Source organism: Giraffa tippelskirchi, chromosome 1 (assembly GCF_054371585.1).
Source record: "Giraffa tippelskirchi isolate mGirTip1 chromosome 1, T2T-mGirTip1v1.2.pri, whole genome shotgun sequence".
NCBI classification, from domain to species: domain Eukaryota; kingdom Metazoa; phylum Chordata; class Mammalia; order Artiodactyla; family Giraffidae; genus Giraffa; species Giraffa tippelskirchi.
Genome location: NC_137275.1, coordinates 212,969,278 through 212,991,238, shown reverse-complemented (window position 1 = coordinate 212,991,238; position 21,961 = coordinate 212,969,278). Strand labels below are relative to the sequence as shown.

The 21,961-nt window shown below is 41.4% G+C and overlaps 1 protein-coding gene across 12 annotated transcripts in view; it reads left to right on the top strand.

Annotated features, from left to right (window-relative positions):
* Window positions 1–21,961, top strand: part of LOC145520116 (uncharacterized) — a 525,123-nt gene that overhangs the window by 40,210 nt on the left and 462,952 nt on the right. The window lies entirely within an intron of this gene.

Genomic DNA, 21,961 nt, shown 5'->3' with positions numbered 1-21,961 from the left:
CTGCCAATGCAGGTAGACTGAAGAGATATTGGTTTGATCCCTGGGTTGGGAAGATACCTGGAGGAGGGCATGGCAACCCACTCCAGTATTCTTGCCTGGAGAATCCCATCGACAGAGGAGCTTGAGGACTGTGAACTACAGTCCATAGGGTTGCAAAGAGTTGGACACAACTGAGTGACTTAGCATGCACGCAAGAGCCATTTTATGGAAAAAAAGTGAATGAACCTTTTGACCAGCCAATATATAAAAGAAGGCCAGCTCCAAAATAAATCTTACTGTTTTCTGTCTTGTGGGATGGTTTGCTATTGGTGCCACACAGAAAATGGCATTCTGGTACCTTGCAAAAATAGATGCCCAGGTCTTGTTTGGTCACAGTTGTTTCTTAACCTGTCACTCCGATCAATAGACCAAACTAATGGCCTGACTTTCTCTGTGTGGAGATCCCACAGGTTCCTATCTCTTGACTGGACATATGAAGTGCTATAAAAGACAAATTGGAACTTATTAACTCTCTTTGGACTCTTCCTTGACTTGGACCATTTGAAGTTTTGGCTTGGTTAATGATGTCTGCTTTTACAATTGTTCAACCCAGGGCTTCATTTCTTACCCAAGTGTTCATAGCCATGCCTATGAATGAGCTCAGGTTCACTTACCAGTTCTCTGCTCCAGGGATTCTGGTCAGGGATGCCCTGAGATTGGGGCAGTGAGTGCCAAGGTTCCAAGCACATTGATTGCACTCAGTTCCTACCTCTGTGTAAGCAGCACTGAGGGCTTTGCATGCTGATTATTTAATATGAGTCAGTATGTTCAGTTAAAATATGTGAACATGGTAGGGTCAAAATAGCCCAACAGGGGCTAAATCTTGTTCATCTCTGTGTCCTCAACACTCTGTACTCAATGTGACACTGAGAAAGGAGACCTGGACTGGAAATTTCCCAGATCTTGGTTGGAATTCTTACTAGGTTTATAATTCTGGACAAGCGATTTAAGTTTTTAAAGGTTCTCCTGCATTGTCTATAGAGTGGGCCTAATTATATTCACATAGTGTGAACATTGGTGAGATTAGATATGTGAAGGCACATAGTCCAGAGTCTGGTATACGGCAGGCTCTCAGTTGATTACAATATAGTGAATCCTGGACAGAGAGAGGTAAGGGCTCCAAGTGGGTGAAGAGGAATCGTCCCTGACAGTAATGCAGCTCTACCACAAGGAGGCGTCCGAGCTCCATGGTTGATTTTTTGACCAGTTCCATCTTCAAAGCCAGCTATGCAGTTCAACCTCTCCAAGTTTACACTTAATTTATTACTGAAGAGTCAATAAGTGGCCTACTCCTTCATTCCTTTTCTATTCAAACTGTTATGCTTAAAATTAAGACAGTCCTTTTTTGTTTTTGCTTATCTCCATGGGGGGTACACGTAACACAGTTGGCTCACACCTTGTTCCTTGTTCCAAAGATTTGGACTATTAGGAGGATGGTAAGTGGAACTAGTCTCCATTGTCTTTTATACAACCAAGGAGGGCCACCTGTGGCCCCAGATGTGCTGTGGCTCCTTCTCATTCCTGTCTTAGAAGCAGTCTCTGCCCCATCTTTGTTTATAGTCTCTGGCCGGGTTCCCTGAGCTCTGGCAGTGCACTTCTAGTCTGAAGAGCGAGTTTGAGCCTTTATGGCACTACTTTGCCTCACAGAGGTAAGATTAGGAAGCACCTTTAAGGAAGAATAAGCTGCCATCAGATGGGGAGACTGAGGGTCAGAGTAGGGCCAGAACCTTGGGCCTCATTTTCTTTGTGGGTAAAACAAGAGAATTGGGCTGAATATTCTCTAAGATCCCTCCAGTGTGGACATTTTTTCATGTTCAGATCCAGAGGCTGTGCTCACAAGCCCGGTTGTCCGGCTCACCTGAGGTGTGTGACTTTGGTTATGAAGAGCAGACTGAGATGTTGTAAACTCGAGTGTCACCATGATTTATGGGTGTTGTAAGGTAGCCCTCAGAGCCATGTTGAGGCTTTCTCAAAGTAGACATTATGCCTTGGAACATGCTGTTCTGATGAGCAACACAAAGACACATCAAAGACTCCAGCTTTCCTGCTTGGCTTTCAGGCCCATGACTCTCTTTTTAATAGTCCTGTGATGTTGGGACAGCATTAGCATTTACTCCCATTTGGTAATCACAACATGATACAAGAAGGCAATGGTCATGAATATTCTCATGGAAGTAAGTGGCCAACCTAGGAGGAGAACTCAGCTTTCTGACATTGGTTGGGCATTTGGGATTGACAGTCGCAAGAGTGCAAAGGAAAGGGCCCACAACTCAGAACAGAGCCCTGTTGCTGTCCAGTTGCTCAGTCGTGTCTGACTCTTTGAACAGAACCTGCCTGGGTTTCAATTCTGCCTGCTATTTCCTGGCTGTGAGGTTTCAGGCAGATAGCTTAACCTCAATGAGGTTTCATTCCCTACCTGTGAAATGAAGGGGTTTTAAGGGGTGAAGAAAAGGTATTACTATAAGGTGTTCATGAAATATGAGATTAAAAAAATTTTTTTTTCATTTTGACACAGGAGCAACATGATAAGCTTTTTCTGTCCTGAAATGGAAATTGAGGTAGTGTTAAAAGATGGAACAAAATAACCTGAGGACTTAAAGAACTTTAATGAGCAGCAGGGTCTGAATTAGGGATAACTGAAAAAGAAGAGAGTGATTAGGATTATGTGGGAAAAATACACAAGACTCACTAATGTCCCTGAGCTTCTGCAAGAAGAAAAGTCAGGAATCTTGAATTCATCAGGGGTTCCTGAAGTGCTAGATTGCCAAGGATCACATCAAGCTGGTGACCCTGGCTTCTAATCTGTTATCAGTCTGCTAGTGTATTTATTCTCTTTCTGACTCTTCTGTCTTACTGGACCATGCAGCTATCTGTTGAGCATCTATCATGACCCAGCCACATGTCACTGCTGGGGACAATAGAAAACAAGGGCAGGTCCTGGCCTCCACGATGTGATAGGAAAGGTCCAGGTGAAAAGGCAAGTTCACTACTCCTAGAGCAAAGGGCTTTTGTTGAGGCCTGCCCCAGCGAGGAGGGAGGTGTGGGAAGCTCTTTCAGGCAGGAGTCAGGGAAGACCTCACTAAGGAGCAAGTGTCTGGACTGGAAGTGGGGGCTACTCAAGGCATGGTTGTGGAGGGACGAGTGATGGGAGAGAAAAGAGCCAGCTCCTGAGGAAGTGTGTGCTGCCTCTCAGAGTTAGGGAGGAGGAGATGTAAGGATCGTTGGAATAGGCTGTTCACCCCTTCTTCTTCCTTCTCATAGAACATGAGAGTCTATGACGTAGACTATAAACATGTCAGTGTACAATTTTAACTCTTCCCTTCAAGATCTGATCTGATAGCATCATTTTAGATACTAAAGGAAGTAACTGAAGGAAGAATAAGATCCCCAGGGAGCATGTATATTTAAATCCATAGCTTCTCTAAGGGACTATTGTGAACTAACTCAATCCACATTTGTTTTTTAAAAATGTTAACACTCAATATTGATGAGTTTCTGTTAAATATGAGACACTGTCTGTATTAGCAATGAAGATTGATTTAACGCCTTAGAACAGTTTGGTAATCTATAGTGACAGCCATGAACATAGCATGTCCCAGTAAACCCACTGTAAGTTGAAAACATTGTTAAGTTCAAAATGAATTTATATACCTGACTTACTGAACATCATGGTTTAGCTTATCCTAGCTTACCTTAAATATGTTCAAAACAGTTGCTGTAGCCTACAGATGGGTAAAATCTTCTAACACAAAGCCCGTTTTTGTTGTTGTTTAGTCACTAAGTCGTGTCCAACTCTTTTGCAACCCCACGGACCATAGCCTACCAGGCTTCTCTGTCATGGGATTTCCCAGGCAAGAATACTGGAGTGGGTTGCCATTTCCTTCTCCAAACACAAAGCCTATTTTATAATAAAGTGTTCAATATCTCGTGCATTTTATTTAATACTGTGCTGAAACTGAGAAACGGAATGCTTGTGTGAGTAGCGTGTTTAAGGTGTTTGGTTTGGCCACCTTTGTGACTTTGTGGCTGACAGGGAGCTGCAGCTTGCTGCCACTGCCCAGCACCACAAGAGAGTTTCGTACCTCATATCGCTAGTGCAAGAAAAGATCAGAATTCAAAGTATGGTTTCCACTGAATGTGAATCACTGTCACAAAATTGTAAAGTTGAAAAATCATTAAGTTGAGCCATTATATGTCAGGCACTGTCTGTATATATCCCTAGGCCTGCACCTGGTTCTTGTCTCCATTCACCTACCTGCTAAAGGCACTAATGGAATCCCTCCCTCCCAGTGTGGTGTGATGCACACAGACAGTGCATTTGCTCCAGGGGTGTCATTCAAGTAGACAAGGGCAGAAGGGATGAGTGTACCACTCATCCCCTGGAGTGGTACACTGCTGCAGTCTTAGCAGAGACTTTGTCTTATTGAGTGCTAGATTCCTGGGGGCCTGGAATTGCATATGGCACACAGTAGGAGCTCCGTAAATACTTCCTAACCCATTATGGTGTGCTTAAGTGAAATGCCAACTCATGAGTCTGTTGTCTAGACATTTAAAATGATCATTATGAAGATAATGCATAAACTCACTTATGTTGAAACTTTAACCAGTAAGAAAGCAAGACTTAAATTTCACTTCTGCTGTGTAATTACCACCAGGCAAAATTGTATACAAGTATGAAAACAAAGCCTGAAATGGAAATAAAATAGGCAAAACAAAAATAGTTACGCTAGTATGCCAAGATTATGGGCCATTGCTTTGCAATGTTAAGAAGTTTCCAAAATCAAGTGAAGTCAGATATGTTTTGACCACACATTTAAGGCTGATTTAAGAAAAATAAGGCAAGACATTATTAGTAAGTAGAATTAGATTTAAATAACTACTTCATTTCACAACTGTTTTCCTCCCTTGGAGTTAATAAATATTCTTCAGGCATCTTTAATCCAAACTTTGTAGTATCAGTCCCCAGGCAATTAGCCTGTTCAAAACCAAAAGGACTGGAGGTGTAGAAGAGTATTTTATTTTCAGTATCTACTGTGAGAACTCATGTAAGTGAGCAATAAAGAATCATAAAGAGAAAAGCAAACCCTGGTTTGTTGGGAGGTTTAGATCCACTAACTGACCAGACATTGAGTTCCTCTGATGAACTGAGCATGCGGTGAGGTGAGTGAAATAGGGTCCAAAGTTTCCTAGGGCAGGATTGGCTTTGCCACAGAACAGTCTGATTTACCTGTTTCAATTTCAGTTTTATTCTCACTGCAAATGGATGAGTTCCTAATTGTGGGTATGGAATCTGAAATGAAGCTTCCTAAGGTTCACTTCTCCATTCTACAAGAGACTCTGCATCCTTGGAGGAAGATGCGTTCCTTTTCCAAGTCTGATTTTCCCAGTCTCTGGCTGGCTAACTGTTCAAGCTGCCGCTGATTGCAGAGATGCCTATACAGCAGAAATTCTCAGTGTTTGGTGGGCATCAGAATCACCTGGAGAACTTCCCAACACGAATTCTCAGGCCCTGTCCCTAGAGAGTCTAATTCAGTACGTCTGCGTGGGAATTTCTAACCAGCTCTTGGGAGATGATGACATTGATGCTGCCGATTGGGGTTGTATCACTTTGTGTAGCATTGGTTTACGGCTTTCTCAAGTGGTCACCAGATGATGTTCTAGGGGTTGTCTAGGTAAGGATTCATCTCTTCTATGACCAGGTTACAGTTACTCCCTAATTGTGATGTTAACCCCATTTATTTCTTGAGAGGTAGTCTCACAGTACAAAGAATGGGAGCTTTAGAAGTAGGTCCAGGGTCCAATCTCTGCTCTGGCCTTTCCTCTGTGACCATGGAAGCCCACCCTCTCTGAGCCTCAGTTTCCTCATCCACAAAATACTCCCACCTGGTAGAGGTCTTTTAGAGATTAAATGAGACAGTGTTGGGAAAATAAGCTATCACAGTATCTGATTCATCAGTTCAGTTGCTCAGTCATGTCCGACTCTTTGCGACCCCATGAACCGCAGCACGCCAGGCCTCCCTGCCCATCACCAACTCCTGGAGTCTACCCAAACCCATGTCCATTGAGTTGGTGATGCCATCCAACCATCTCATCCTCTGTCGTCCCCTTCTCCTCCTGCTCTCAATCTTTCCCACCGTCAGGGTCTTTACCAATGAGTCAGCTCTTCGCATCAAGTGGCCAAAGTATTGGAGTTTCAGCTTCAGCATCAGTCCTTCCAATGAACAACCAGGACTGATCTCCTTGAGGATGGACTGGTTGGATCTCCTTGCAGTCCAAGGGACTCTCAAGAGTCTTTTCCAACAGCACAGTTCAAAAGCATCAATTCTTCGGCGCTCAGCTTTCTTTATAGTCCAACTCTCATATCCATACATGACTACTGGAAAAGCCATATCCTTGACTAGATGGACCTTTGTTGACAAAGTAATGTCTCTGCTTTTTAATATGCTATCTAGCTTGGTCATAACTTTTCTTCCAAGGAGCAAGCATCTTTTAATTTCATGGCTGCAGTCACCATCTGCAGTGATTTTGGAGCCCAGAAAAATAAAGTCTCTCACTGTTTCCATTGTTTCCCCATCTATTTCCCATGAAGTGATGGGACCAGATGCCATGATCTTAGTTTTCTGAACATTGAGCTTTAAGCCAACTTTTTCACTCTCCTCTTTCACTTTCATCAAGAGGCTCTTTAGTTCTTCACTTTCTGCCATAAGGGTGGTGTCATCTGCATATCTGAGGTTATTGATATTTCTCCTGGCAATCTTGATTCCAGCTTGTGCTTCTTCCAGCCCAGCGTTTCTCATGATGTACTCTGCATGTAAGTTAAATAAGCAGACTGACAATATACAGCCTTGACGTACTCCTTTTCCTATTTGGAACCGGTCTGTTGTTCCATGTCCAGTTCTAACTGTTGCTTCCTGACCTGCATACAGGTTTTTCAGGAGGCAGGTCAGGTGGTCTGGTATTCCCATCTCTTTCAGAATTTTCCAGAGTTTATTGTCATCCACACAGTCAAAGGCTTTGGCATAGTCAATAAAGCATAAATAGATGTTTTTCTGGAACTCTCTTGCTTTTTTTACGATCCAGCAGATGTTGGCAATTTGATCTTTGGTTCCTCTGCCTTTTCTAAAACCAGCTTGAACATCTGGAAGTTCACGGTTCACATATTGCTGAAGCCTGGCTTGGAGAATTTTGAGCATTACTTTGCTAGCGTGTGAGATGAGTGCAGTTGTGCAGTAGTTTGAGCATTTTTTGGCACTGCCTTTCTTTGGGATTCATCTGATTCATAGTTGGTACTTTATAAATAGTGGTTCTTGATAGAATTTCTTTTGAGATGCTACAGATACTAGGATGCTATTCAGTTAATTCTTTAAGCATCTCTAGGGAGGTTTACAAGAGCACTTTTATGGAGTGGGTAGGTGGAACTAAAAGGGAACTAGAAAGGGAGAAAAACCTTGTCTAATTCATTAAACTGCAGCTTCTCTATTTGCCTCATTTTTGTGTTATCAAAGGGAAAATGCTTTCTGTTCTGTCTGTCCTGTCCTATCCTATCCTAATCATTAAAATTTGACGTCCCTAAAATGCTGTGTACTATACCAAGTGTTTTCTGTCTCTAAGGAGAGGCAGCCTGAGGAGATACCAAAATTGTGGATTTTGGGTCGGACTGATTTGTGTTTGACTTTGGACTCTGTTACCTCCCTGGTTGCTTGACCTCCACGCTGGCTGTTTCCGTTCTTTTTGTGGAAGAGGGAGAAGAACACGGAAACCACTAGGAGGCAAGGTGCTCGGCGCAGCTGACTGACGGAAGGCACCTGATGGAGCCTGGGGGGAGAGGGGTTGCGAAGGTGAAGTCAGCTACCAGGTATAAAAGTATTTTGCTGTAAACAAATTGAATTGCTATGAATTGCTTGCTGTGCACATGTGAGGCAAAGAAGAAATAGTTTCCTGTGCACTGTGGGACTTTGAATATTCAGCTCTTCTCTCCTGCTCCCACTCAACCTTCTTGAGTTTTTCTCTTCCAATATGATGCATTTCTTGGCAATAGGGAACACTTAATGCCACCTTCATCTTGGAACCTAATGACTCACTGCTAAAGTAACTTTAATTATCCTTGAAATGGTAAAAGAAATTCTTCCTATTCTTTATGACAGCACTTGATGCTTTCTCATGTAGCTACAAGTTTCTTGGTTGATTAGATAGTCTACTATAGAGGAATGATCCTGGACTTCAAGTTCAGAGACCCAGGTTTTAATCCTCAGTTCAGTTCAGTTCATTCACTCAGTCATGTCCGACTCTTTGCGACCCCAGGGACTGCAGCACACCAGGCTTCCCTGTCCATCACCAGCTCCTGGAGCCTGCTCAAACTCATGTCCATTGAGTTGGTGATGCCATCCAACCATCTTATCCTCTGTCATCCCCTTTTCCTCCTGGCTTCAATCTTTTCCAGCATCAGGGTCTTTTCTAATGAGTCAGTTCTTCACGTCAGGTGGCCAAAGTATTAGAGCTTCAGCATCAGTCTTTCCAATGAATATTCAGGATTGATTTCCTTAGGATTCACTGGTTTAATATCCTTGCAGTCCAAGGGACTCTCTTAATCCTGGCTCTGTCAAGTAACAGATCTTGGCAACTTCCTTCCCTTCTGTATAAAGATAGCACCAGGGCCAGAGGTTAGAGATCCTTGAGTCTAGGAAAGGCAAAATATAGGCTAGTGGGTCAAATATGCCCCACCATCTGTTTCTGTAAATAAAGTTTTATTGGGACCCAGCCATGCTGACTTGTTTACATATTCCATGTGGCTGTTTTCTTGATACAAAGACTGAATGAGTAGTAGCAACAGAGACCATATGGTGTACAAAGCTGAAAATCTTTACTATCTGATTGTTTACAGAAAAAGTTTGCCGACTCCTGCTCTAGTCCAACACCCCCTGTCTTCCTTTGTAAATATGGGAAATTAATTCCATAAAGAGGAAGGAACTTGTCCAGGAGAGCATAAAGAATTAGCAAAAGCAAAAAGGCAAATATTTAGGAAAGAAAAAATTAAGGTTAGTGAATATTCTCCCATAACCCAGAGCTTTAGACATATCAGTTTTACTAAGATCTTTCAGGTATATTTGAGGGACTTTGCCTTCCCTCATTTTATATCTGTCTAAGTAAGACAAATGTTATATTTACATGGTTCCAAGGAAAGGAGTGCCATGGAGAGTCATATAATGAAGGCTTTGCTGTGTGACTCCAACACATTCATCTTCATGAACGTATATAGCCAAAACATGCATTGGCATTTTGTTTTTGTAGTATTCTCTCTGATGTCATGATTAATCTGAACTTCACTAATTTGGAAGTTGTGTTAATTTGATGGCATAAGTTCTGGTTTAATTTATCTTTGCATACTCCTGACAAAATGCTTCATTAAGCAAGTTGATACTGTAAACAAGATGTTGGGAGAGTGGTGTTTAAATTACACAGAAGGGTGAATGACTGTTTAAGCACTGCCAAATCATTTAGAAGTGTTTATTTGAAAATAGATGATGACTAGGCAAATCACAAACCATTTCTGTTTGCTAATGCGTGTTCAAGGTCCTTCAGTTGGAAAACATTCTGACAATGTCTCTGTTTGGATACTGAGAGTCACTTCTCTCAGGATAGTCTATAACTCAGATTTTCCACTAATTATGATCATCCTTTCTCTACAGGAGGGCACAAATGGAATATAAATATAGGAGAAGACCTTAGAAATATTAGTTCCTAAACTGTAGGGATATTGAGATAATTTAGGTGATACAGTCTTGTAGTAAGAAGTTTTTTCCCTTTAAGTTCTCTTTCAATCTTTTTTTATCTCTTTTCTTTTTTTTTTTTTTTTTGATTTAGGGAAGTCTCAGATAGGTGTTGGAATATCCTTAACACCTCTTTACTAATTTCCTTGCTTCAAAACCAGAGAGCAGACATCAGGGAGCTCATCCTCAAAAGGCGGTGCTTCCCAGAGATAATTAAAAGCCTTGTTTTGTTTTCATTGTACTTATTTTTATGGCTGCCTTCTGTCTGGCAAGTGATAGTGGTTTCCATTCATGGTAATTCTATCAAGTTTCCTTTTAAAATCAATTTCAAGGAAGGAGAAAAGTGAGGAAACATGGCAATTTTAACCAGATGTAATATGAAAATAGTACATCTGTGTGTGGATATGACACAAATCACAATGTGGCATATGTTAATATGGAAAACATAGTGAAGATGGGCTCACATGATGAACGTTGGGGTTAAAGAAATCTAGTCCAGTTGTCTTATTTTATGACAAAGAGAACTGATGCCCAGAGAGGGCTAGAGACAGCCTACAGTCTTACAACCTTGGTTTCAGAACCAAGAACAAGAGAAGGGCCCTGACTCTTGTCTTACACTTTCTGCTATCTAATATTGCCTTGCACCAGTTTTGGTATTCCTGCCCAGGTGTAAGCAAAAGCATTTGGGAATATAAGCTAGTTCTCGGGGAAAAAAAAAAAAAAAAGAAAAAAGATTTTTTTTTCCCCACTAACCTGCCCTGCATCAGAATGTTTGCCTTAAACTGGCCTGCCCTGTGGCATTGAAGAAAAGTCTCCTAGAATGACAGTCAGTGAAACATAGGATTGGGCCCTCATCCTGTTGTGGTTCTGATTCCTTCTGTGACTTTCCAGGAGCCCGTACACTATCAGCTGATTGAGAAGAAAGAGATCCTTTCTCAGAATGTGATCCTCTTAGTAATATCCTAGGAAGAATTTGTACTCCCCCCTCAATGGAACTCGCTACTTCGTGACGTGGCCTGTTCTATAAACGGTGGTGAATGCAATCTGAGGATCTTCTGGGGTTGAGGGGAATGGCCCATAGCTCTGAAACTTCAGATGCCTACTTCCTTAGACCCGAAATAGCAGGTTGTTGAGGCCTCTGATTGTGGAATCTTCTGGGAGTAGGGACTGCAGTAATGCCTCTTCTGTCTCTGCCTCTCCTTGCAGCAGGCCTGGAAGCAGCCTTGCAAGCAGCGCTGCAGGCCGTCAGGGAGGTGATTGCCCCCTTTCCCCGTGCTCTTGGCCTCTGGCTGAAGCAGAGATGCTGGGTTCTTCCACCATTGGGCCCCACCTATTAGCTGCATCTCTCTGGCATCCCAGGCATGTGGAACATAGACAGATGTAACCTCCTTGCTTTGAAAGTAAAGCAATGGAGGGAACAAAGGCTCACTTCTTAGAGTATTGCGCCAGGACACATATTTCCTATGCATTTTTTAGATGCCACTCGACCCACCCCAGCCAATAATTGTCCAGAAACCACATACCAGCTCTAATGGCACGTGTTGACATTTGTTTTTAACAGTAGCCCTTCAGGTGACATGGTGATTGGCAAATCAGGAGATGAAAGGCCAGATGAGGAAGCTGGCTGGAGATCAATATCTCCTCTCTGTCCCTATTTGGAAATGACGGAAGAAGGGTTTAAATAATGGTAATACAATTACTCCACTTATTGAGCATCTACTTTGATCCAGGCAGTGTCCTAAGCTCTTTATTTCTCTTGTCCTATTGAATTCTCTCAAACATCTTTGAAGCTAGATACTATAGCCCTCAATTTTTCAATGAGGAAATGAGGCTCAAAGAGGTTAAGGTATTTGCTGAGGGCAAATAGCCAGCAAAAGGCAGAGCTGGGATTTGATCTTAGTTTTTTTCTGATGTTGGAACTTATGATCTTTTCAAAGTGCACTGGCCTTTGTAGAAATGCTGGATTATCAAGATTCTCTGGTCTTGCCAAAATTATACTATTTATCAATAACATGTTGGATTAGAATTCATTAAATGAGAAACATTACACATGGGGCTAGGAGAAGATTAAAAGGAAGAGATTATGGCTAGTTTGTTTTTGAATCCTCGGGGCAGATGTCCCATTGTCTTACGTCCACCAGAGTGTGGGTACTTCGAGGGCAATAACCAGCACCCAGCACAGGGCCTGGTACCAGGGGCACTTCCAGTTGAATTGGATTTAGAATTATTTATATCCCTGAGCCCTGGAATAAACATGCATTGGAGAGAGGGAAAGTCATCAGGAGCAAATTTGCATTAAAGTTCCAAAAAATGTTATTAATATGTGTTTCACATTTTTAGTTGTTTTTTTCTCCAGTGCTATCTTTTCCATTCCAACATACATCCTAACTGCAATTAAGTCATTTTGATTATACCATCTTACATCCATGTTTTCTGCCTCTCAGTTCAGTTCAGTCACTCAGTCGTGTCCGACTCTTTGCAACCCCATGGACTGCAGCGTGCCAGGCCTCCCTGTCCATCACCAACTCCTGGAGTTTACTCAAACTCATGTCCATTGAGTCGGTGATACCATCCAACCGTCTCATCCTCTGTCGTTCCCTTCTCCTCCTGCCTTCAATCTTTCCCAGCATCAAGGTCTTTTCCACTGAGTCAGTTCTTCACATCGGGTGGCCAAAGTATTTCTGCCTCTAGTCTCTCTCTATTTGAGCCCAGTTAATCTCCCATGGTCCTGCCAGGACAAGGAGCATCTTTCCTAAATGCAATCCTGATTATCCTTTTCCTTGGAAAAAACACTGTGTTCTGACAGAACTCAGGGAGGCCTCTTCTCCCTTGAAGCTGGGAGTATTTTTGATTGCTCTCTGTCTCAGTGCATAGTGCTGTATCTCACACAAAGCAGGGGCTTAATAGTTTCCATTTTTTAATTGATAACCTTCCCTCTTAGTGAAATGTCCTTCCCTTTTTTTCTTAATTAAAACACATTTTTACTCATTCCTAGGACTGTCTTGGGTCAGGTTCCTCGAAGCAGAGCCTGAGATGGGGATAGTTTTGCATGTGGTTTGTTGAGGTAGTACACTCAGAAGGAAAACCTGTAAGGAAGTGAGGGCAACAGGATGAGGATGGAGCCAAGAGGAACTTTCAGCTGAAATCGGACTTCAGTTTTATCCCACAGGGAGGAAGATCACCTCTGGGACAGGCTCAGGCTTTTTCTACTCTTAACTAGTCAGGCATTGTTACGTCTGTTTTGTTTATGTTTGGTGGGGGGTGGACACATAACGTCTCAGCCACTGGCAGGCCAGGTGGCTTCTGTCTGCTGCAGGCAGTTCTCAGAAGAAGGGCACAGCTGGGATCCCCTAGCAGCCAACTGAACTTCTGGGTGATCGGCGTGTGAACCAAGTAAAGAGTTGCTGGGTCTGGGGCACTACAGTATCGATTTCAAATACCAAGAGTAAGTATCACCTCCCCTATGACTCCCTGGGGTGGGGCTTAAAAAAAGGAATGATTTTTATTGTTACCAACATAGAATTTGCTGCCTTGTTCAACATTTGAGTTATGTGCTTAGTCATGGAATAAACTGAAGCTTTGGAAGCCAGTCACATCTGGGATTCAGATCTAGCTCTGTCCTTCCTTGCCTTTGAACATCACTTTACCTCACTGAGCTTAGTTTCTGCCTCACAGAATTGTTGCAGCACCCCGTGAGCTATGGGCACACAGCACCTGGCCCACAGGAGACTCAAAAGAGTGGATTCTATACATAAATGAACAACTTGCAATGAATTTTATGCTTTTCAAAGAGTTGTCAGTTTCCGCCTCTCTTACTACCCACACTCCATGGATGAAGAAACAGAGTGGATAGGTCTGGTCACTTGCAGAAGGTAGCAGTCAATAAATGGCAAGGCTGGGTCTTATCCTGGGACTCCGCTAAGGAAAAGCAGAGGTAGATTTTGCTGGACTTTTGCCTGTAGTCATCACTTTCAGCTCTGGGGAAACCCCAGTGAAAATTAGACTGGAGCCATACTTTATTTAAGGCAGACCAAGAAAAGAACTAATATGCATTGGGCGCCTACCATGTGCCACATACCAGGGAAGGCATTTTTATACCTCTTTTAATCCTCATAACCAGGTGGGAAGTTTCACCCTGATTTAGTAGAGGAGAAAAGCTAGACAGTTGTTCAAGTCCCACATGTTATTATGTGGAACCCCAGGCTCTCTCTTCAGAGATGGGCTGCCTTCTAGAAGGAAGGGGTGGTGGCTCTTGCATTTGTCCTCTGCTGGAGTCTGACCTGAAAGCAGCTTATTCAGCTCTCATCCCTTGCTGTCTGCTCCCTTGGTGTGTGTCTCCACCCCTGCCCAGTGTGTCTGTGGATGGTATTTTTATTGCTATGACGCAGAGCTGAACTCTTCCCAGGCCAGTGCCATCTGTCTGCCCAGTGGACACTAGAGGCCCTTCATAGCACATACCATCCAGAGGCACATTCCATGCATGCGTTGCTCAAAGGTAGCATTGTGTGGGCCCACATGTGTGCGCTTGCCCAGGCATCCCAGGCCCCAGGTGAGGCCCCTGGGCTGAGACAGTCTGTCAGACTGCGTCTCGGGAAAGAGACTAGTGTGGTTGTTCCTGTTGTCTGTTCACAGATGTCTCTGTGTGGTGCCTTGGTGCTGGAGGCTGGGGGCTCCCTCATTGTGGGAGTCAGTGCCCTTCATTAATTGGTCCACTCACACACTGCACCCCCACTTACTGAGCATCTGCTGTGTGTCACTCAGCCTTGTCCCTAAGGAGCTCAAAATCTGATGGGAAACATACAGAAAGTAAAAGACCATTACTGTTTAATTCGTAAAAAGATGAAAAATTGTTCACAGTTTACTGTAGCTGTTGCTGCTTCCTAAGGGAAGTGGGATAATCCATGTTAGGAGAGACCCTTTGTGAGTTGAAGCCTTCCCTCTCTTGTAGCTCCTTCCCCGATGGGCTCAGGCAAGGCTAGCTACTCGCTCTTTCGTAGTCACCCCAGGGGTGTAACTGTCCACCTACTTGTCACTGTCTGCCATTAGATTATGAACTCTTTGAGAGGTTGAATATTGCTTGATCTTTTTGACTTTTGGAAGCAGTATGGTTTTGGGATCAGAGACACCCAAATTTGAATCCCAGAGCTGCTAATTACTAATTCAGGGTTAGGACAAGGGAGAAAAGAGTCAGGCATTTACCTTGGGTGCAAATTTAAAGGGGCATTGGCAAACTCAGTAATCAAGGTAAACAATGTTTTAGTGCAATATTTAAAATAAAATCAACATTAATGTAAAATGTCCATGATGAACTAAATTTTAGGTAAAGACAGGACCTGATACAGAACTTGCGTGACTTCTCAACTGCTTCTGTGTAATATTAAGTTTTCATTAATTTGGATTAATGTCTGTATTAATATTGACTTCAAAAATGTTTCCCTCAAGGAGCTCGTGTTCTAGTGGAGTAGGTAGACATGTTCACAAATGAACATAATATACTGTAAACGAATGTGTAACATACATGTGCAAGAGGCACAGTTTACCTCCCAAGGTTGCTGTAGCTGCTTGTGGAGTGGATGTTGGGAAACACCATTGAGAAGTGACATTTGACCTGGGTTTTGAAGGATAAGAAATCAACAGCTGTGTGAGAGGTAGATGGTGGAAGAGAAGCAGAGAAAATTGCCTAAAAGAAGCAGAAAATCATGGGAGTGCTGATATATTTGTTGTCGTTCAGTCACTAAGGCATGTCTGACTCTTTGCAACTCCATGGACTATAGCGTGGCAGGCTCCTCTGTTTTCCACTGTCTCCCAGAATTTATCTCAAATTCATGTCATTGAGTTGGTGGTGCTATTTAACCATCTCATCCTCTGTCACCCCTTTCTCCTTTTGCCTTCAATCTTTCTCAGCATCTAGTCTTTTCCAATGAGTTGGCTCTTCGAATCAGGTGGCCAAAGTATTGGAGCTTCAGCAACAGTTCTTGCAATGAATGTTCAGGGTTGATTTCCTTTAGGATTGACTAGTTTGATCCCCTTGCAGTCCAAGAGACTCTCAAGAGGCTTCTCCAGCACCATAATTTGAAAGGATCAATTCTTCAGCACTCAGCCTTCTTTATGGTCCAACTCTCACATCTGTACATGACTACTGGAAATAACATAGCTTTGACTATATGGACCTTTGTCTGCAAAGTAATGTCTCTGCTTTTTTTTTTTTTTTTTTTTTTATTTTATTTTATTTATTTTTTTTTTTTTATAAATTTATTTATTTTACTTGGGGGCTAATTACTTTACAATATTGTAATAGTTTTTGCCATACATTGACAAGAATCAGCCATGGGCTCTGCTTTTTATAATAGTACACAGTCTAGGTTGGTCATAGGTTTCCTTCCAAGGAGCAAGTGTCTTTTAATTTCATGGCTGCAGTCACTGTTTACAGTGATTTTGGAGCCCAGGAAAATAAAAACTGTCACTGCTTCCACTTTTTCCCCTTCTATTTGCCATAAAGTGATGGAACCAGATGCCATGATCTTAGTTTTATTAATGTTGAGTTTCAAGCCAGCTTTTTCACTCTCCTTTTTCACCTTATTAAGAGGCTCTTTAGTTCCTCTTCACTTTCTGCCATTAGAGTGGTATCATCTGCATATCTGAGGTTGTTGATGTTTCTCCTGATATTCTTGTTTCTAGCTTGTGATTCATCCAGCCCAGTGCTTTGCATGATCTACTTCACATGTAAGTTAAATAAGCCGGGTGGAAATATACAGCCTTGTTATACTCCTTTCCCAATTTTGAACCTGTCTGTTGTTCCATGTCTGGTTCTAACTGTTCTGCTTCTTGACCTGCATATAGGTTTCTCAGGAGACAGATACGGTGGTCTGGTACTCCCATCTATCTATTAGACTACGGAATGTCTAATAGGTTGGCTGTTAGTTTTGGTGAGAGCTGTTCAGTTGATAAGAGAAATCATAATTTCCATTCTTGTTGTGTTTCAAAGAGCATTCAAGGGAAGTTTCCCTGCAGGCAATTAGAGAGTGAGAGTGAGAATAGAAGAGAGGTTTTGGAGTCATAGCTAAGAGGTAGGAGGTAAAGGCATGAAAGAATGCTTCTCAAGGGAATGGTGTGGGCTATCTGGCCCTTTACTTAGCTGACCCCTGGTCTATTGCAGAGCTGGTGTACATAAAGTTCCTTATATAATTATGTCATTCAACCTTTACAATACTCCTGTATGATAGATTTTATTAGTTTATTATCTCTCATTTTAGACATGAAGACCTTAGTGAGGTAAAGTAACTTGTCCAAGATTATATATTATGAGAGTCATTGAAATCTAGGACAGAGTTGAAGTCAGAGGAAATTGCCAAGGGAGAAAGTAGAGAGACTTTGTTTTGAATCTCTTTCAAAAAGGTTGCCAAGTTCCTTGGGAAGGCTGGTGAAAGCTAAGGACACCCCTTCTCCTCCTCTGCCCCAAGCACATATATGTGTGATATTTTTCATGTAATTTCAGGTGGTTGATGACTCCTGAAGTCACCTGTGATATTGTGACATAGGATAAGAAATACATATTTGATCTTCGTCCCAATTCTGGTACAGAACTTCTAAAACCCTTGGAATTTCCTCAGTGATAAGAGCAATAAAGGTGTCTTAATATTCATAACAAACTCCTTTCAACCATACCTGAATTTTTGTTAATGAGATATTTCTGGGAAAGAACCTAAGGCTGGGGACTGGTTACCACCAAAACCAATCATGTGATTATAGGATTAGAACTTCCAATCACACCCCCCTGACCTCCAGGAAGGGAAGAGGAGTGGGCAGTTGAATCTATTGCTGATAGTTAATGATTTATAATCAAACATTGTAACAGAGCCGCCATAAAAATCGGAAAAGACAGAATGGTATCGATTTTTTAAAAAATAAGTTAGGATGAATCTCCATTGACATACCACACTCCATGATTTACCTTAGGATTCACTCTTGGTATTGTGCATTCTGTGGGTTTGGATAACTGTATAATGATATGTATCAACCAGTATAATGTCATACAGTGTTTTCAGTTCAGTCGCTCAGTCGTGTCCGACTCTTTGCAACCCCATGAATTGCAGCACGCCAGGCCTCCATGTCCATCACCAACTGCCGGAGTCTACCCAAACCCATGTCCATCGAGTCAGTGATGCCATCCAACCATCTCATCCTCTGTCGTCCCCTTCTCCTCCCGCCCCCAATCCTACCCAGCATCAGGGTCTTTTCCAATGAGTCAACCCTTCGCATGAGGTGGCCAAAGTATTGGAGTTTCAGCTTCAACATCAGACCTTCCAATGAACACCCAGGATTGATCTCTTTTAGGATGGATTGATTGGATCTCCTTGCAGTCCAAGGGACTTGCAAGAGTCTTCTCCAACACTACAGCTCAAAAGCATCAATTCTTCGGCGCTCAGCTTTCTTCACTGTCCAACTCTCACATCCATACATGACCACTGGAAAAATCATATCCTTGACTAGACGGACCTTTGTTGGCAAAGTAATGTCTCTGCTTTTAAATATGCTATCTAGGTTGGCCATAACCTTCCTTCCAAGGAGTAAGCATCTTTTAATTTCATGGCTGCCGTCACCATCTGCAGTGATTCTGGAGCCTAGAAAAATAAAGTCTGACACCGTTTCTCCATCTATTTCCCATGAAGTGATGGGACCAGATGCCATGATCTTAGTTTTCTGAACGTTGAGCTTTAAGCCAACTTTTTCACTCTCCTCTTTCACCTTCATCAAGAGGCTCTTTAGTTCTTCTTCACTTTCTGCCATAAGGGTGGTGTCATCCGCATACCTGAGGTTATTGATATTTCTCCCGGCAATCTTGATTCCAGCTTGTGTTTCTTCCAGCCCAGCATTTCTCGTGATGTACTCTGCATATAAGTTAAATAAGCAGAATGACAATATACAGCCTTGACATACTCCTTTTCCTATTTGGAACCAGTCTGTTGTTCCATGTCCAGTTCTAACTGTTGCTTCCTGACCTGCATACAGGTTTCTCAAGAGACAGGTCAGATGGTCTGTTATTCCCATCTCTTTCAGAATTTTCCACAGTTTATTGTGATCCACACAGTCAAAGGCTTTGGCATAGTCAGTAAAGCAGAAATAGATGTTTTTCTGGAACTCTCTTGCTTTTTTGATGATCCAGCGGATATTGGCAATTTGATCTCTGGTTCCTCTGCCTTTTCTAAAACCAGCTTGAACATCTGGAAGTTCACGGTTCACATATTGCTGAAGCCTGGCTTGGAGAATTTTGAGCATTACTTTACTAGCGTGTGAGATGAGTGCAATTGTGCGGTAGTTTGAGTATTCTTTGGCATTGCCTTTCTTTGGGATTGGAACAAAAACTGACCTTTTCCAGTCCTGTGGCCACTGCTGAGTTTTCCAAATTTGCTGGCATATCGAGTGCAGCACTTTCACAGCATCACCTTTGAGGATTTGAAATAGCTCAACTGGAATTCCATCACCTCCACTAGCTTTGTTCATAGTGATGCTTTCTAAGGCCCACTTGACTTCACATTCCAGGATGTCTGGCTCTAGATGAGTGATCACACCATCGTGATTATCTGGGTCATGAAGATCTTTTTTGTATGGTTCTTCTGTGTATTCTTGCCACCTCTTCTTAATATCTTCTGCTTCTGTTAGGTCCATACCATTTCTCTTCTTTATCGAGCCTATCTTTGCATGAAATGTTCCTTTGGTATCTCTAATTTTCTTGAAGAGGTCTCTAGTCTTTCCCAATCTGTTGTTTTCCTCTATTTCTTTGCACTGATCTCTGAGGAAGGCTTTCTTATCTCTCCTTGCTATTCTTTGGAACTCTGCATTCAGATGGGAACATCTTTCCTTTTCTCCTTTGCTTTTCGCTTCTCTTCTCTTCCCAGCTATCTGTAAGGCCTCCTCAGACAGCCATTTTGCTTTTTTGCATTTCTTTTCCATGGGGATTTTCTTGATCCCTGTCTCCTGTACAATGTCACCAACAGTGTTTTCACTGCCCTAAAAATCCTTTGTGCTTTCTCTATTTAACTTTCTTCCACCCCATCCCTGGTAGCAACTAATCTTTCTGTTGTCTCTATAGTTTTGCCTTTTCTAGAAGGTCAATGTAGCCTTTTCAGATTGGCTTTTTTCTCTTAGTAATATACATTTAAGTTTCCTCATGTTCTCTTTGTGGCTTCTTAGTACTAAATATAGGGTTGGCCAAAAAGTTAATTTGGCTTTTCGTGTACAAAGCTATGGAAAAACCTGAACAAACTTTTTGGCCAGCCCAGTAGTATTCTATTGTTTGGATGTACCACAGTTTGTTTGTTCATTCACCTATAGAAGTACATCTTGGTTGCTTCCAAGTTTTGGCAATTATGAATAAAGTTGCTATAAACATCTGTGTGCTGGTTTTTGTGTGGATGTAAGTTTTTAGCACCTTGTATAAATGTTAAAGAGTGTAGTTGCTGATTGTATGTAAGAATATGCAAAAACCAACCCACCAGTCTTCCAAAGTGCCTTACCATTTTGCACCCCTACCAGCAAGATAGGAGAATTCCTGTTGCTCCACATCCTTGTCAGCATTTGGTCTTGTGCCACTCGAATGGATGTGGTGTCATTTCCCCGTTGACGTGTAATATGGAGCATCTTTTCATATGTTTATTAGCCATTAGTATTTTTTTTTGGTGAAGTGTCTGTTAAGATCTTGGCCCATTTTTAAAGTTCAATTTCAAGAGTTCTTTGTATGTTTTTGGTTATTAGTCCTTTATCAGATGTGTCTTATGCAAATGTTTTCTCAGTCTGTGGCTTGTCTTCTCATTCTCTTGATTTTGTCTTAAAAATGAAAGTTTTAAATTTTAATGAAATGCAGCTTATCAATTATGTTTTGATAGATTGCATTTTTGCTGTTATTGTGAAAAAGGTATTACCATATCCAAGGTCATCTAGGTTTTCTCCTATGATATCTTCTAGGAGTTAAGTTCTGTACTTTACATTTAGGTCCATGATTTATTTTGAGTTCATTTTTGTGAAGGCTGTCAGGGTCTTAGTGTGGCTTTCTTTTTATATTTCTCTTATGACAAATGCTGTTAAGCTTTTTTCCACTTATTTCACATTTGTATATTTACTTTTATGGAATATTTATTCAGGTCTTTTGCCCAGCTTGTTTGGGTTGTTTGTGTGTTTTGTTAATTTGTAAGGGTTCTTTATATGTTCATTTTCCCCCCACATGGATTTCCAGTGTTTCAACACCATTTGTTGAAAAAACTTTTCTCATTGAATTGACTTGGTTGATACCTTGGTAAAAAATGAGTTGGTTCTATATGTATGAATCTATTACTGAACTCTCTATTTTGTTTCATTGATCTATTTGTCTGATGTCAATACTATCTTGTTTTGATTATAGTGGCTTTTTAGTGAGTCTTGAATTCAGGTAGTGTAAATATTTCAACTTTTCTTCTTTTTTTTTGAGATTGTTTATTTTAGTTATTCCAGCACTTTTGCTTTTCATATACATTTTAGAATCAACTTGTTAGCTAGAATTTTGACTGGGATAGCTTTTTGTTTATATATCAACTTAAAGGTATGGATACATAACACTATTGTCTTTCGGATCCATGAACTTAGTGTTTATCTCCACATAATAAGATTGAGAAAGTTTCATTTGTCCTCAGTTTCCCCCTTTTTCTATTATGAATTGGTGTTAAATTTTGTCAAATATCTTTTCTCATCTATTTATCATCACATGATTTTTCTCTCTTATTCTGTGAATGTGTTAATAAAATTAGTTGACTGATAAACTGATGTTAATGCCTGCATTTCTGGGATAAACGTCAGTTGGTCATGATATGTTACTCTTTTTGTATATTGCTTAATTATATTGATATATTGTTAATATTTTGTTAAAGATTTTTACGTGTATGATCATGAGGAGTCTTTTTCTTGTTTGGTTTTGATATCAAATAATGCTGGCTTTGAAAAATATTTTGTTTTATTTTCTGAAAGAGTTTATAAATTTGGCATTTATATTTTCCTTAAATAGTTGATGTAATTCACTGGTGAAGCTATCTGGACCTGGAGTTTTCTTTTTTGGAAGGATTTTGATAATGAATCAAATTTAAAAAATAGATATGGTACAGTTTGGTTTTCTAGTTTTTAAGTTTTGG